At 55.1% G+C, this 12,687-nt stretch overlaps 1 long non-coding RNA gene across 1 annotated transcript; it reads left to right on the top strand.

Annotated features, from left to right (window-relative positions):
• Positions 1-6,137: 6,137 nt before the first annotated feature.
• LOC102391780 lies at positions 6,138-8,843 on the top strand. The gene is made up of 4 exons (XR_003107643.3): positions 6,138-6,602; positions 6,982-7,065; positions 7,736-7,780; positions 8,237-8,843. It is a non-coding gene; the product is annotated as an uncharacterized LOC102391780 (long non-coding RNA).
• Positions 8,844-12,687: the final 3,844 nt, after the last annotated feature.

Raw genomic sequence — 12,687 nt, 5'->3', positions numbered from 1 at the left:
CTGTTGGCAGCAACCTCAGAGACAGATGTTCAGCCTCTTGAATTGCCTAAGAAAAGACCATAAATGTCCAGTAACACAAAGACACCTGTATTCAAGTACCAAAGGCTTTTCCCAGCTTCCCAAGGGGGACAAATAGTGACATCAGCTGCCGCCACTGAAAGGTAAAGCTAGGAGCCTGGAGGGAAGGCTCCCTCATTCATGAGAGGGTGAGCCCCACAGGAAACAGTGGGAACAAGAGCCAAAGCCCCGGTCTTGGGAGACGGCCAGTGTCGCTGGGTGGAGCCCGGGATGCTGCATTCGACAGACACCTCCCTGGTGATGCCGATACTCTAAACTCTGTGAGGAGCCCAGGGAGGACCTCGGAGGAGATGAAGGCCCCTGGATTTAAGAGCCTGGCCCAGGTTGCTGTTACCAAGTCACTCTGGCCATGAAGCGTGGAGGATGGGTTGGAACGACCAAGACGGTGGCCGTGAGAATGAGGAGGGCTACTGTCAGTGTCCAAGGGCCAGGCAGGAGGGTCAGCCAGGGGGGTGGCCGTTTGGTTAGAAGGCTGGAGGTGGACGGAGGGCGCGTCCAGAGCTGCAGGAAGCCTTCACTTCTCTCCTTGCCGCCACCCCCCACCCCCGCCCCAATCATCCTGCCAGCCTCAGGGCTCCTCGATCCTGCCCCAGCGGGCCAGGCACACAGCCTCCACCCCTAGCCAGGCCTGGCCACCCTGAGGGCTGCCCAATTTAGATGCCTGTGCAGCTGCCAGGGCACATCGGAAGGAGACCTGGACTGGCCAAGAAATCAGCACAGACCTCACGGTGGGCAGAGGCCCTTATGCACATGGTGTAATCTGAAGGCCTGAAAGACTTTCCCAGGCCTCCACGTTTTCTCTCTTTCAATTCATTCCGTTCATTCAAATTGCGTTTAATGGGGCTTCCCTGGTAGCTCAGTGATAAAGAATCCGCCTGTCAATGCAGAAGCCGTAGGAGGCATGGGTTCAATTCCTGGGTTGGGAAGATCCCCCGGAGAAGGGAATGACAACTCACTCCAGTATTCTTGCCTGGGAAATCCCATGGACAGAGGAGCCTGGGGGGACTACAGTCCATGGGGTCTCAAAGAGTTGGACACGACTGAGCAACTGAGCACGCATGCGCGAACTCTTTTTTCTGCGCCAGGCTCTGGACTGGAATAACCAGGCTGTTGGGGTTTGGTGTTTCATTCAATCTGAGTCCCGAACAGCAAGGGCTGTGCCCACAGGCACGACGGTCCTCCTGGGGGTGCCTGTGGGGTAGTTCATGGTTTCTGTTAGAGCCGGGAGACAGGAGGGGGGGGGCGCTCCCCAAAAGGCCGTTCCCACTCGGTGCTGCTCTGCAAGGCTGGGCTTGTCCACAGCAGACATCATCCTGCAAAAACCCGTGCCTGCGTCCAGTCTCGTCTCCTTCGCTTGTTCTAAAGCAAGGAGTGTGTGTGTGTGTGTGTGTGTGTGTGTGTGTGTGTGTGTGTTGGGGGGGAGGGGGGTACGGGGACGGAATCACTACCTACCTCTCCTCTCTCACGGGGCTGCTGTGAAGCCCCAGTGGCTCAGTGAGAAGCAGAACCATCTTGCTTGCCTCCCTCCATCGGAAAATCGCCGCCCAGCCCTGGGTGTAGTTCCCACCAGTGGCCACACGAGGGTGCTGAGGCCGTGACTGGAAATGGAAAGGGAAGGAACCGGGCGTTTTCTGCCTCGAATCCTAAAACCTCCGGCTGAGAGCACTTACATAAATTAGAGGTAATATTTGTATGGTATTTCATACCTGACGGGGTGCTCTCATATCTACCATCTCATATAATTTCCAAGAGGCCCCCAAGAGGCCCATGCCGTCTGCTGCCGGCAGGGCTGGCCTTTAAACCATCCTGGCTGGGGTTTGTTTATTAAACCTGAAAGGTTTTCAGCCCCGGGGGGAGAGCGTAGGGTGCCTCTGGCTGAATTTGGTTGCTTGGGGAAAGGACGCGGAGGGAGGGAAAGAGGCAGGGTGTGGGCACGGGGCTGGTGCGTTTATGGGGGTGGGGGCAGCGGTGGACCAGAGATGGCTAAAGGAATGCAGGGTTCTCCCCTCCTCCACCCTCAAAGAGTCCAGGGTAACCTCCGGTCCTCCCTCCCCCAACCCCCTCACCCCCGCCCCGGGATGTAGGTTTAATATTCTCCCCGCTGCTGTGCTAAAAGTCATAAGGCATGGCCGGTCAGACTGGAACCGGGTTTCTCAAACTCAGACTGCCGACTTTCGGACCAGATCGTTCTGGTTTTGGTGCGGGTGGGGTGGGGGTGGGGAGCAGTTCTGAACAGGTAGCGTGCTCGGTTCTCCCTGGCCTCTACCCGCCAGATGCCGCACCCTCACCACTCTGACAGACAAGTGCATCTCCAGACACTGTCCCGCGTCCCTGGGGAGCAAAAAACATCGCTCCACATTGAGAGCCCCTGGACCAGAAGGACAAAACCAAGAGGACATTCTTTATTATAGTGACGTCTGTCCTGCACCTGTGGCCAGGTACCCCTGTGCTCAAGCCGCTGTCTTTGCACCCAGTGGCCACTGCTCATGTTGGTACCCGCCCTTGCCCTGGGATGCTCGAAGGTCCAGCATCTTCTTCTACTGCTTCTTTGTGGGTCTCTGGCCGGCTGGCAAGGATGGGTGTGGGCATGTAGTCACTCATAAGAGCGCGTGCAGGCCCATCGGCCGGAAGCCCTGACCCTTAGGAATGGCGCTCTCTTCTTCGGCAGCGGGAGGGCCATTTCCAGTGGGAGTCCTCGTGTGGGGATGGGGTCTGGTGAGGGAGTGGGGGAGGCAGGAGGCAGAAAAGGCAGAAAAGGCAGAAAAGGAGCTTGTTGTTAAGGGGCCTTTAAGGGAGCAGACGCCCACCTGCCCAGACAGCTCATTGACTGACTAAATGGATTCAACCCATTTTTAGAGAGCTCCTTCTGTCAGCTCCTTCAGGCGGGTGGTGAAGACACAGAAATAAGATCCAGTCTGCCTCTCTGTCTCCATCTCTAGAAACTCACAGACTAGCAGGAGAGGCACAGATAAGGCAGTCAGTGCTTCTCGTTCACGGTGGGACCAGATGGGGACTGTGGGAGTCTGATCCAGGCTGGGGACAGGCTGGGCTCAGGGAAACCCTCCCGGAGGAAGTTATGATGGTGCCCATTCACAGCTGAGAGAACCCACCCAACACGCTCAGCAGCCTGCCAGCAAGAGCAAACCCTCACTGCTAATATGTTCCAGGGGGGGACAAGAACAGCCATGAGCAATAATAGCAAAAGAAACAATGAGACTGGGTGGCCTCAATCCAGGAGGTCTTCCTGGAGGAAGTGCTGTGATAGTATGCGGGCTGCCGTCTATGGGGTTGCACAGAGTCGGACCCGACTGAAGCGACTTAGCAGTCCCTGGAGACGGACAGTCTTGGATTGAAATCCTATGTCTGACTGAGAGACCTTGAACCAGTCTCCTGGCATCTCTGAGCCTCAGTCTCTGTTGAGGAGGGATATGAATCCTTCCAAGACTTCCCAGTCCCTGTGCCGAGTGGGTGGAGTCCACACAACTGTCGGCAATGGAAACCCCAACAGCGAGTGCTTCGCCCAGCAGCGGGTTCTGGGCTGTGAACTGAGTTGAGTCAAGAGTTGCCAGTGGGGCTTCCCGGGTGGCTCAGTAGTAGAGAATCCGCCTGCCAATGCAGAAGACACGGGTTCGATCCCTGGTCTGGGAAGATCCCACGTGCCATGGAGCTACCACGCCCGTGTGCCACAACTACTGAGCCTGTGCCCCGGAGCCCAGGAGCCACAACTACTGAAGCCGACATGCCCTAGACCCCGTGCTCTGCAACCAGAGAAGCCACCACAGTGAGAAACCTACGCACCGCAACTCGAGGGTAGCCCCGCTCACCACAACGAGAGGAAAGACCCCACAGCAAGGAAGATCCAGCACAGCCAACAAATAAGAGTTGTCAGTGGATTTGGAGCGCCACAACCCGGAGAAGAGGAGGTGGGCTGGGGTGGCCCCGGACCTGGGTGAGGCAGGACCCCTGGGGAAACCCGCTTGGTGCCCAGAGGGGACCCAGCCAGTTTGACAGATGCCACCTCCTCAATTCCCCTGCCTCCACCCTCCACTTTACGCTGTGAATGGCTTCCACGGTGTCCAACCTGCTACCATAAAAAGGATAGATTAGACAGCGTCCACCAGCAGTGAGGAAAATAATATCAGGGCAGAGGAGAATCCATCTTGAGCGTAAGGGACGAGCGCCCCTCCTATATATCAGCGGGTGCCAGGGGTGAGGGGCACATGAGACAGAGGAAGAAAAAAGGGCACAGTCCCTTCAGAGTAAGGGACAGGGCCCGGCCGATTGGCTTGTATGTATCTTGCATTATGCAGCGGGAGAGAGAAAATCAATAGAACCGTCAGTCGTGTAATGCATTCAGCATTGCAGACAGTCCCATCTCAGGATGCTCCAGACAGATGCTTCAAATTAAAAAAGGGGGGAGGGGGAGAAGGACTGCAGGGGTGGGAGACAAACGCCCTGACAGACCAGAGGGAAAGAGGGGGCATGACAGAGGTGCTGCGAAAATTAAAGTCCATAAATCACTAGGCTGGGAGAGCATCCTGGGTGTGACTGACTGGAGACCCTTATCATCAGGGGTGGCAGGGCCTTGGCCCCCTCTGCCAGGTGGGCTTCGTGGTGGGGGAGAGGGGTGAGCACGGGGCCCTCTAGTATTAGCGGTGTTAATGACAGGGCGGTGGAGGCTGGGCTAGACTGGGGTGTGGGGGTAGGGGAAGCCAGATGCAGTGAATGATAACCTTTGAGCCTCGGGGGGTTGTGGGGGTCCTTTGGGTTGGTGGGGGATCTCCATGGGCCTGCCTGCTGGGTGCCTGCTTTCCCCTCAACCTCAGAGTCTCTGACCTCCTACCCCTCCTCCCAGGAGCCCCAAGGGCTGCCTGCATCACCCCCTCCTTGGAGGTGACCCCTGTAGGAGCCTGGGTGGTCTGTGTATCCTTTCCAGAACTAGCTGTCTCAGGCGTAGAACTTAGGAGCCCTCTGGATGCTTAGAAGCACCTCTGGATGCTTCCAGACCCTGACCGGAAGCAACACAGCAATGACTGGTTGCCCGTCCCTCCTCCACCCGTCCTGCCTTCTCTCCACATCTCCCTCTTCTCCTCCCTCCCATCTCCCCCCAGAGCACCCCACTAGCCGAACCCCACAAGGTCATGGTCACCCACGGGACCGGAGCAGGGTGGAGTTCCGACCTCGAGGGACCAGCCGGCCTGTCTTCAGGGTGCCGGGAGTCCGTGGACGGCAGGCCTCCGGGGGCCCAGTGATCCAGTGTGGCCGCCTCCCCGTCCGACTCCTCCGTGGCCTCGAGGCAGAGGATTCCCTGGGGCTCAGCCTGCTCCCGTCTGTCCCGCCCATCATCCCAACGTCCCCCACACTCCCTGGTCCCCGGAAGCCCCGCCACGTCTGCAGGCTCAGGTTGGCATCCACAGGCGCAGACACACCCTGGCCGGTGAGCCTCCTGCGTGCAGGTGAGCCGCGCGCCTGCATAGCGGCCCACCCGAGAAACAGGTAGGCCCGAGGCTGCTTCACCGGGTACCATCGCCCAGGACACGTTCTGCCAATTAAACTGGTGACCGCGTTTCAAGAAGCAATTACGGAGAGCTGCACTGCCTCCCAAGGTGAGGCGATTAAGGAGAGCGCTCGAGGCCGCCTTGCGGCTGGAAGCGGGGCCCGAGGGGTCAGGGGACCGCGGGGACGCGAGGCCGCGCAGCTCCCTGCGCCGGAGTGCCTGCGCCAGTGGAGAGGGTCCCGCGGAGGAAGCCGGAGTTGGGAGGAAGGAGAGGAAGCTGGAAGCGGCCGGGGGTCCTGCACCCCACGCTTCAGAGCCAGAACTGGGTCTCTGTGCCCCTGTCCTTCCTGTCTCCTCTGGTGTGTGCCAGTTTGGAAACAAGATTTGTGCGAATCTAGACTCCATCCCCGGAGAAGGCGATGGCACCCCACTCCAGTACTCTTGCCTAGAAAATCCCATGGATGGAGGAGCCTGGTAGGCTGCAGTCCATGGGGTCACGAAGAGTCGGACAACTGAGCGACTTCACTTTCACTTTTCACTTTCATGCATTGGAGAAGGAAATGGCAACCCACTCCAGTGTTCTTGCCTGGAGAATCCCAGAGACGGGGGAGCCTGGTGGTCTGCCGTCTTTGGGGTCGCACAGAGTTGGACATGACTGAAGCGACTTAGTAGCAGCAACAGCAGCCGCAGACTCCATCCCAGGGGTCAGGGAGGCGCGCTGCCTGCTTGGGAGCGAGGAGCGAACTGACCCGGGTCTCTGCGGTGAGAAACCTTTCCCATGGTCTCCTTGGCTTCCTTGCAAAGGCTGGGGAACTGCCAGAGGCCTCCCACGTGGCGAAAATCACAGCACCTTCGGAGCAGGAAGGATGGAGTCAGAAGTGGCCCCAACCAGCCTCCTTCCTGGCTGAGGCTTGGGGAAGGGCGGCCCTGGCTGCTCGCCATGTTCTCCAGTTCTCCAGCTCCAAGGCACGACCCTGCCCGCCCTGCCTTCCTTCCACCTCTACCTGCTCTCTGGATTGCCTGTAAGGTAGCATGGGCTGTTCCCTTTGCTCTGCTCTCATCCTCCCGTGGGCTTCCCAGGTGGCTCCAGTGGTAAAGAACCCACCTGCCAATGCAGGAGACTCAGGAGATGCAGGTTCGATCCCTGGGTGGGGAAGATCCCCTGGAGAAGGTTACCCACTCCAGTATCTTGACTGGAGAATTCCATGGAGAGAGGAGCCTGGTGGGCTACAGTCCATGGGGTGGGGCTGCAGAGTCAGACATGACTGAGCACCACACATCCCTCCCGGAGAAGTAGCCTGTGGTCTCTGGAAAGTTAACCTCCCAGACAGGGAGTGATAGGAAGTGGGGGGAAGGCCGAAGGGCAGTTGGGTCCTCCCAACTCTGCCTCCTTCTTTCCTGTTCAGAATTTCCCCCTCAGCCCTTGCAGGGCAGACTGCTCTCCTGTTGGTGGAGGAAGGCAGATGTAGCTGGCTTATGAAGCACAGCAGGTGAGGTCTTTGGGGGAGACCTGGGGGCAGGGCGGGAGTAGGGGGAGTGGCTGCCCTTGGGTGTCCATGTGGACTTACCCCTCTGGGAGCAGGGCCCAGGTGGGGTTGGAAGAGGCGCTGTGTGCAGCTGACTGGAGTCACATCAGACCTGGAGAGGAAGCCTAATGGGAGAGCGGTGGGGGACCCTGTTCTGTGAGTTCAGGGTAGAACAGGACAGAAGCTCCAGGGGCTCCCTGGTGGCTCAGTGGTAAAGAATCCACCTGCAATGCAGGAGACCGGGTTTGATCCCTGGGCTGGGAAGATCCCCTGGAGGAGGGCATGGCAACCCATTCCAGTATTCTTGCCTGGAGAATCCCATGGACAGAGGAGCCTGGTGGGCTACAGTCTGGGGCGTTGCAAAGAGTCAGATACGACTGAGTGACTAACACACACACACAGTGTCAGGTGCCACACCAGCTGCTGTGGGACCATGTCCCACCATCCTCACCACAACCATGCACTAGGCAAGATCACAGTCCTTGTGTTGCAAGTGAGGTCCTTGAAGCACAGAGATGTTAAGCCACTTGCTCAAGGTCACACAGCCAGAAACTGAAGGAAAAGGATGCCTCGTTACTTGAGCTTGGAGCATTTCTCCATTGAATTCCTCAAAGCCCTTTGCCTCCCTCCCCAGGGACCAAGTGGGTAACAGGTTGCTGAGAGAAGGATTCAAACTGAGGTGATTGCTTGAATTTACAAATGTGTATTGGGCCCCTGCTCTGTGCTGGGACTGGGGGGGTCTCGAGATGAATCAACACATTTCCTGTCCTCATGGCCTTGGCCGCTAGTCTGTGAGGTGGGCCAGTTTCTCGGCTCTGAGTTGGCCCCACGGCTCCCAGCTAAAGAGACAGCAGCCACATGACTCCCTCTTCCCCATGACAATGTGACCCTGCCCCATGGCCTCGGATGATTGGGCCAAGCTGGGACAATCCTGGGTTTGGAGCAAGAGCTTAGAGCCTCTGGTTTGTTTTGTGGCTGATTGGGGTTTCATCCAAACCGGGGGCCTGGGGAGCCTCTTTGGGAGAAGCCAAGATGGGTGCATGAACGCTGGAGTCAGGGACAGGCGCTTCAGAGAAAGAGGAGCTGGTGGACACCTTCCTCACGGCTGTGATAGCAGCTAAATGTTCTCTTCCAGGTCCTGTGAAGCTCACCCCTCTCCTGCACACAGATTTCTACCTTTTCTTGAAGCTGCTTTGAATTGGTTTGCATTCTGGGAACCAAATGACCCCTAGGATAGAAGACAAGGTGAGAAGTCCAGGTTGGGTGCAGGATCCCTGCGCTGGAGGAGCCCGGAGGAAGGGGGTTGGGATCTTCCTGGGGCCTCAGCAAATGACTGGGGTCTCACCCCAGGCAGAGAGGAGAGACAGAAGGGGCATCCCAGGGAGTAGGGGGCAGCCTGGCAGAGGGAACAGCCCACACCGAGATGGGCAGATGTGCAAGTGGCCGACATGCTCTGGAGCCTTCCTACAGGGGTGTGCTGGCAAGTGATTAAAATCTGGCTTTCTGACCTAAATTACGAAATCAGTCATTCATTTGTAGCATGTGCTGATTCCCACGGTGTCAGTCCTCCTGCCATGGTCAATTTCAGGCTGTTGATGTGATGTCAGTTTTTGAATGTGGAGAGAGCGGTTCCCGTGAACTGGTCAGAGCCGGTTCTAGGAGACCACCCATCAGGTCAGCAGGTCATCACCTAAATGCAGGAGCCACATGGAGAGGACAGGAGAGGAGGAGCAAGATGGAGTTGGGAGGGTTTTTTGAACTTTATTTTACCTCTTTTTATTTTTTGGCTGTGCTGGGTCTTCGTTGCTGTGCCTGGGTTTCTCTAGTTGCGGTATGCGGGCTTCTCACTGCGGTGGCTTCTCTTGGGGCAGAACACAGACTCCAGGGCCCACAGGCTTCAGTAGTCGTGGTGCACGGGCTTAGCTGCCCTGCAGCTTGTGGGATCTTCCCAGACCAGGTATAGAACCTGTGTCCCCTTCATTGGCAGGCGGATTCTTAACCACCAGGGAAGTCCCTGGGAGGGGTTTCGAATGTCATGTGTTTGGGAGGCTGAGCTTCAGTCTCAACTGGCAGAAGCCCAGGCTTGATTGGGTGCTTTGGGTGGGCGGGTGAGTCAGCAGCTCTAGGCTCTTTGTGGTCTGCTGAGGCCTGGCCTCCCCTTAGGCTGGTCCTTCGAATAACCCCAGGGGGGTCTGTTCGAGCCTGGTACTGGACCTGGGGAGGGGTGCATAGAATGCGAGGTGCACTTTCCCAGCAGAGGGGGAGAAGGTGAGTTCTGACTCCCCCAGCCAGCTGTGCCATGGGCCCATCCCTCATCTTAATGAGTCTATCCAAATCTCGTTTGCTAATGAGGATTTTAATGGTCACAGGCTGACAAGCGAGACTGAGAGGGGAGACGGGAAGGTCGTCACAGAAATGAAGTGTGTAGCTAAGTGGCTCCCCACTGCCATCCACCTTCCCACCAGAGTGGCTGAGCCATGGGAAGCAGGGACCGGCTTGCCTCACTTTGGGGGCTCCTGGCTGGGCCTAGGGGTCAGCACCACGGACAGGGCACAGCTTTGTTCTGCCTTCCCTTGGTCTGGCATGCCAGCTCCTTCTGCTCCCTGATAAAGTTTGTTTTTCCTAAGCTTCAGATGGGGTGTCATCCCCCTTTGGAAATCTTGAGTGCAGCCCCAGATGCTGTCTGCAGGGCAATCTTTGCACAATCTCATAGCACCTATGACAGGGTGTTAAAATGCTTCATTTCCTTGGCTGTTTTCCCTACTCATTTGTAAACCACCTTGAACGCAGGGTGTGTGTTTCCGTCTCCATATCCTGAGTCCTGACCATGTGTCCAGTACTCAGGGAGAGAATTTGTTGGGGAATGAATGAATGAACTGGTGAATAAATGCGTAGATGGACAATGTGTTCAATGAAAGAATCAATGGGTATAGAATCCTGGCTAGGCTATTGAAGGGGTGGGTAAAGATTCAGATACAAAAAGAAACATCCCATGCTTGAGACTGCACAAGAGGGACAGGAAAGTTAGAACAGAGATTTCCAGAAATCGTCTTATCCATCCCTTCACCATTCTTCCTTGATATAGAGCTATTCAGATAAAAACAACACATTTCAGCATTCTATAGAGTTATCTGTGGCCATGTGACTAATTTATAGCCAACAGGGTGTAAGGAGAAATAGTGTAAGGGGAGGGGGCATGCCCTTCGCCTTCCCTCCCTCCTTCCTGTTGGCTGGACTGTGGGGCTGATGGCCAGAGCTGGAGCAGCCGTCTTAGACTTTGAAGCCAGCCAGTTTGGAGCAGCATGATAGACTCAGTCTTTCGAGGACTCTGCAGAACAGAGCTTCTGGTCTAGTCCTTGGTTGCTACCATCTAGATTGCAGTGGGAGAGAAAAATGAATCTATAACATTTTATCCTGTTATTTTAGGCTTCAGTGCCTCAGTTCAGTTCAGTTCAGCCGCTCAGTTGTGTCCGACTCTTTGCGACCCCATGAATCGCAGCACACCAGGCCTCCCTGTCCATCCCCAACTCTCGGAGTTCACTCAAACTAATGTCCATCGAGTCGGTGATGCCATCCAGCCATCTCATCCTCTGTTGTCCCCTTCTCCTCCTGCCCCCAATCCCTCCCAGCATCAGAGTCTTCTTCAATGAGTCAACTCTTCGCATGGGGTGGCCAAAGTATTGGAGTTTCAGCTTCAGCATCAGTCCTTCTAAAGAACACCCAGGACTGATCTCCTTTAGGATGGACTGGTTGGACCTCCTTGCAGTCCAAGGGACTCTCAAGAGTCTTCTCCAACACCACAGTTCAAAAGCATAAAATTTTCAGTGCTCAGCTTTCTTCACAGTCCAACTCTCACATCCATACATGACCACTGGAAAAACCATAGCCTTGACTAGACGGACCTTTGTTGGCAAAGTAATATCTCTGCTTTTCAATATGCTATCTAGATTGGTCATAACTTTCCTTCCAAGGACTAAGCATCTTTTAATTTCATGGCTGCAGTCACCATCTGCAGTGATTTTGGAGCCCCCAAAAATAAAGTCTGACACTGTTTCCACTGTTTCCCCATCTATTTCCCATGAAGTGATGGGACCGGATGCCATGATCTTAGTTTTCTGAATGTTGAGCTTTAAGCCAACCTTTCACTCTCCTCTTTCACTTTCATCAAGAGGCTCTTTAGCTCCTCTTCACTTTCTGCCACAAGGGTGGTGTCATCTGCATATCTGAGGTTATTGATATTTCTCCCGGCAATCTTGATACCAGCTTGTGCTTCTTCCAGCCCAGCGTTTCTCATGATGTACTCTGCATAGAAGTTAAATAAGCAGGGTGACAATATACAGCCTTGATGTACTCCTTTTCCTATTTGGAACCAGTCTGTTGTTCCATGTCCAGTTCTAACTGTTGCTTCTTGAACTGCATATAGGTTTCTCAAGAGGTAAGTCAGGTGGTCTGGTATTCTCATCTCTTTCAGAATTTTCCACAGTTTATTGTGATCCACACAGTCAAAGGCCTTGGCATAGTCAATAAAGCAGAAATAGATGTTTTTCTGGAACTCTTGTTTTTTCTGTGATCCAGCGGATGTTGGCAATTTGATCTCTGGTTCTTCTGCCTTTTCTAAAACCAGCTTGAACATCTGGAAGTTCATGGTTCACATAATCCTGAAGCCTGGCTTGGAGAATTTTGAGCATTATTTTACTAGTGTGTGAGATGAGTGCAATTGTGCGGTAGTTTGAGCATTCTTTGGCATTGCCTTTCTTTGGGATTGGAATGAAAACTGACCTTTTCCAGTCCTGTGGCCACTGCTGAGTTTTCCAAATTTGCTGGCATATTGAGTGCAGCACTTTCACAGCATTATCTTTGAGGATTTGAAATAGCTCAACTGGAATTCCATCACCTCCACTAGCTTTGTTTGTAGTGATGCTTTCTAAGGCCCACTTGACTTCACATTCTAGGATGTCTGGCTCTAGGTGAGTGATCACACTATTGTGATTATCTTGGTCATGAAGATCTTTTTTGTACAGTTCTTCTGTATATTCTTGCCACCTCTTCTTAATATCTTCTGCTTCTGTTCACCCAGGGTGACATCTAAGCTGGGTGCTGAAGGAGGAAGGAGGCACGTGAGGAGCAGAAATGTGGGGAAATTGTTAGAATGCTGACTGGGCTCCCAAATGCCGGGTCCCTGTCCCCATCCAGCCTGGAGGAGCTCCCTGCATCTCTTCCTGTGCTCAGCATCCTGGGAAGAAGGAAGGTAGCTAGCCAGGGCTCCCAGGTCAGGGCAGCCAGGAATCCTGGCAGGGGCTTGGGACACCGAGAAGACCAGAGACCAGGAGACAAGCACCAGCATCAGATTGTGTCAGATCTTTGATTGCTTTCTCCATTTCCTCTCCCAAGTGGGGAGGCTCTCAATCATGGCTGGCTGCTGGGTCCACCAGGCTGTGCCACCCTCCCATGGCCTGATTCTATGCCTCTGGGGGAGGAGAGCTTGGTGAGGCACTCCAGTGGGAGGTGTGAGGGGCAGGATTCTCAGATGACCTCCAGTGACCCACACCCTTCAAAATTCCCCTCCCTTGAGTGCCCGTGGGGCCT

Source organism: Bubalus bubalis, chromosome 3 (genome assembly GCF_019923935.1).
Source record: "Bubalus bubalis isolate 160015118507 breed Murrah chromosome 3, NDDB_SH_1, whole genome shotgun sequence".
In the NCBI taxonomy this organism is placed as follows: Eukaryota; Metazoa; Chordata; class Mammalia; order Artiodactyla; family Bovidae; genus Bubalus; species Bubalus bubalis.
Note: the sequence above shows the minus strand (reverse complement) of the source record. Positions and strands in the feature narration are given on the sequence as shown.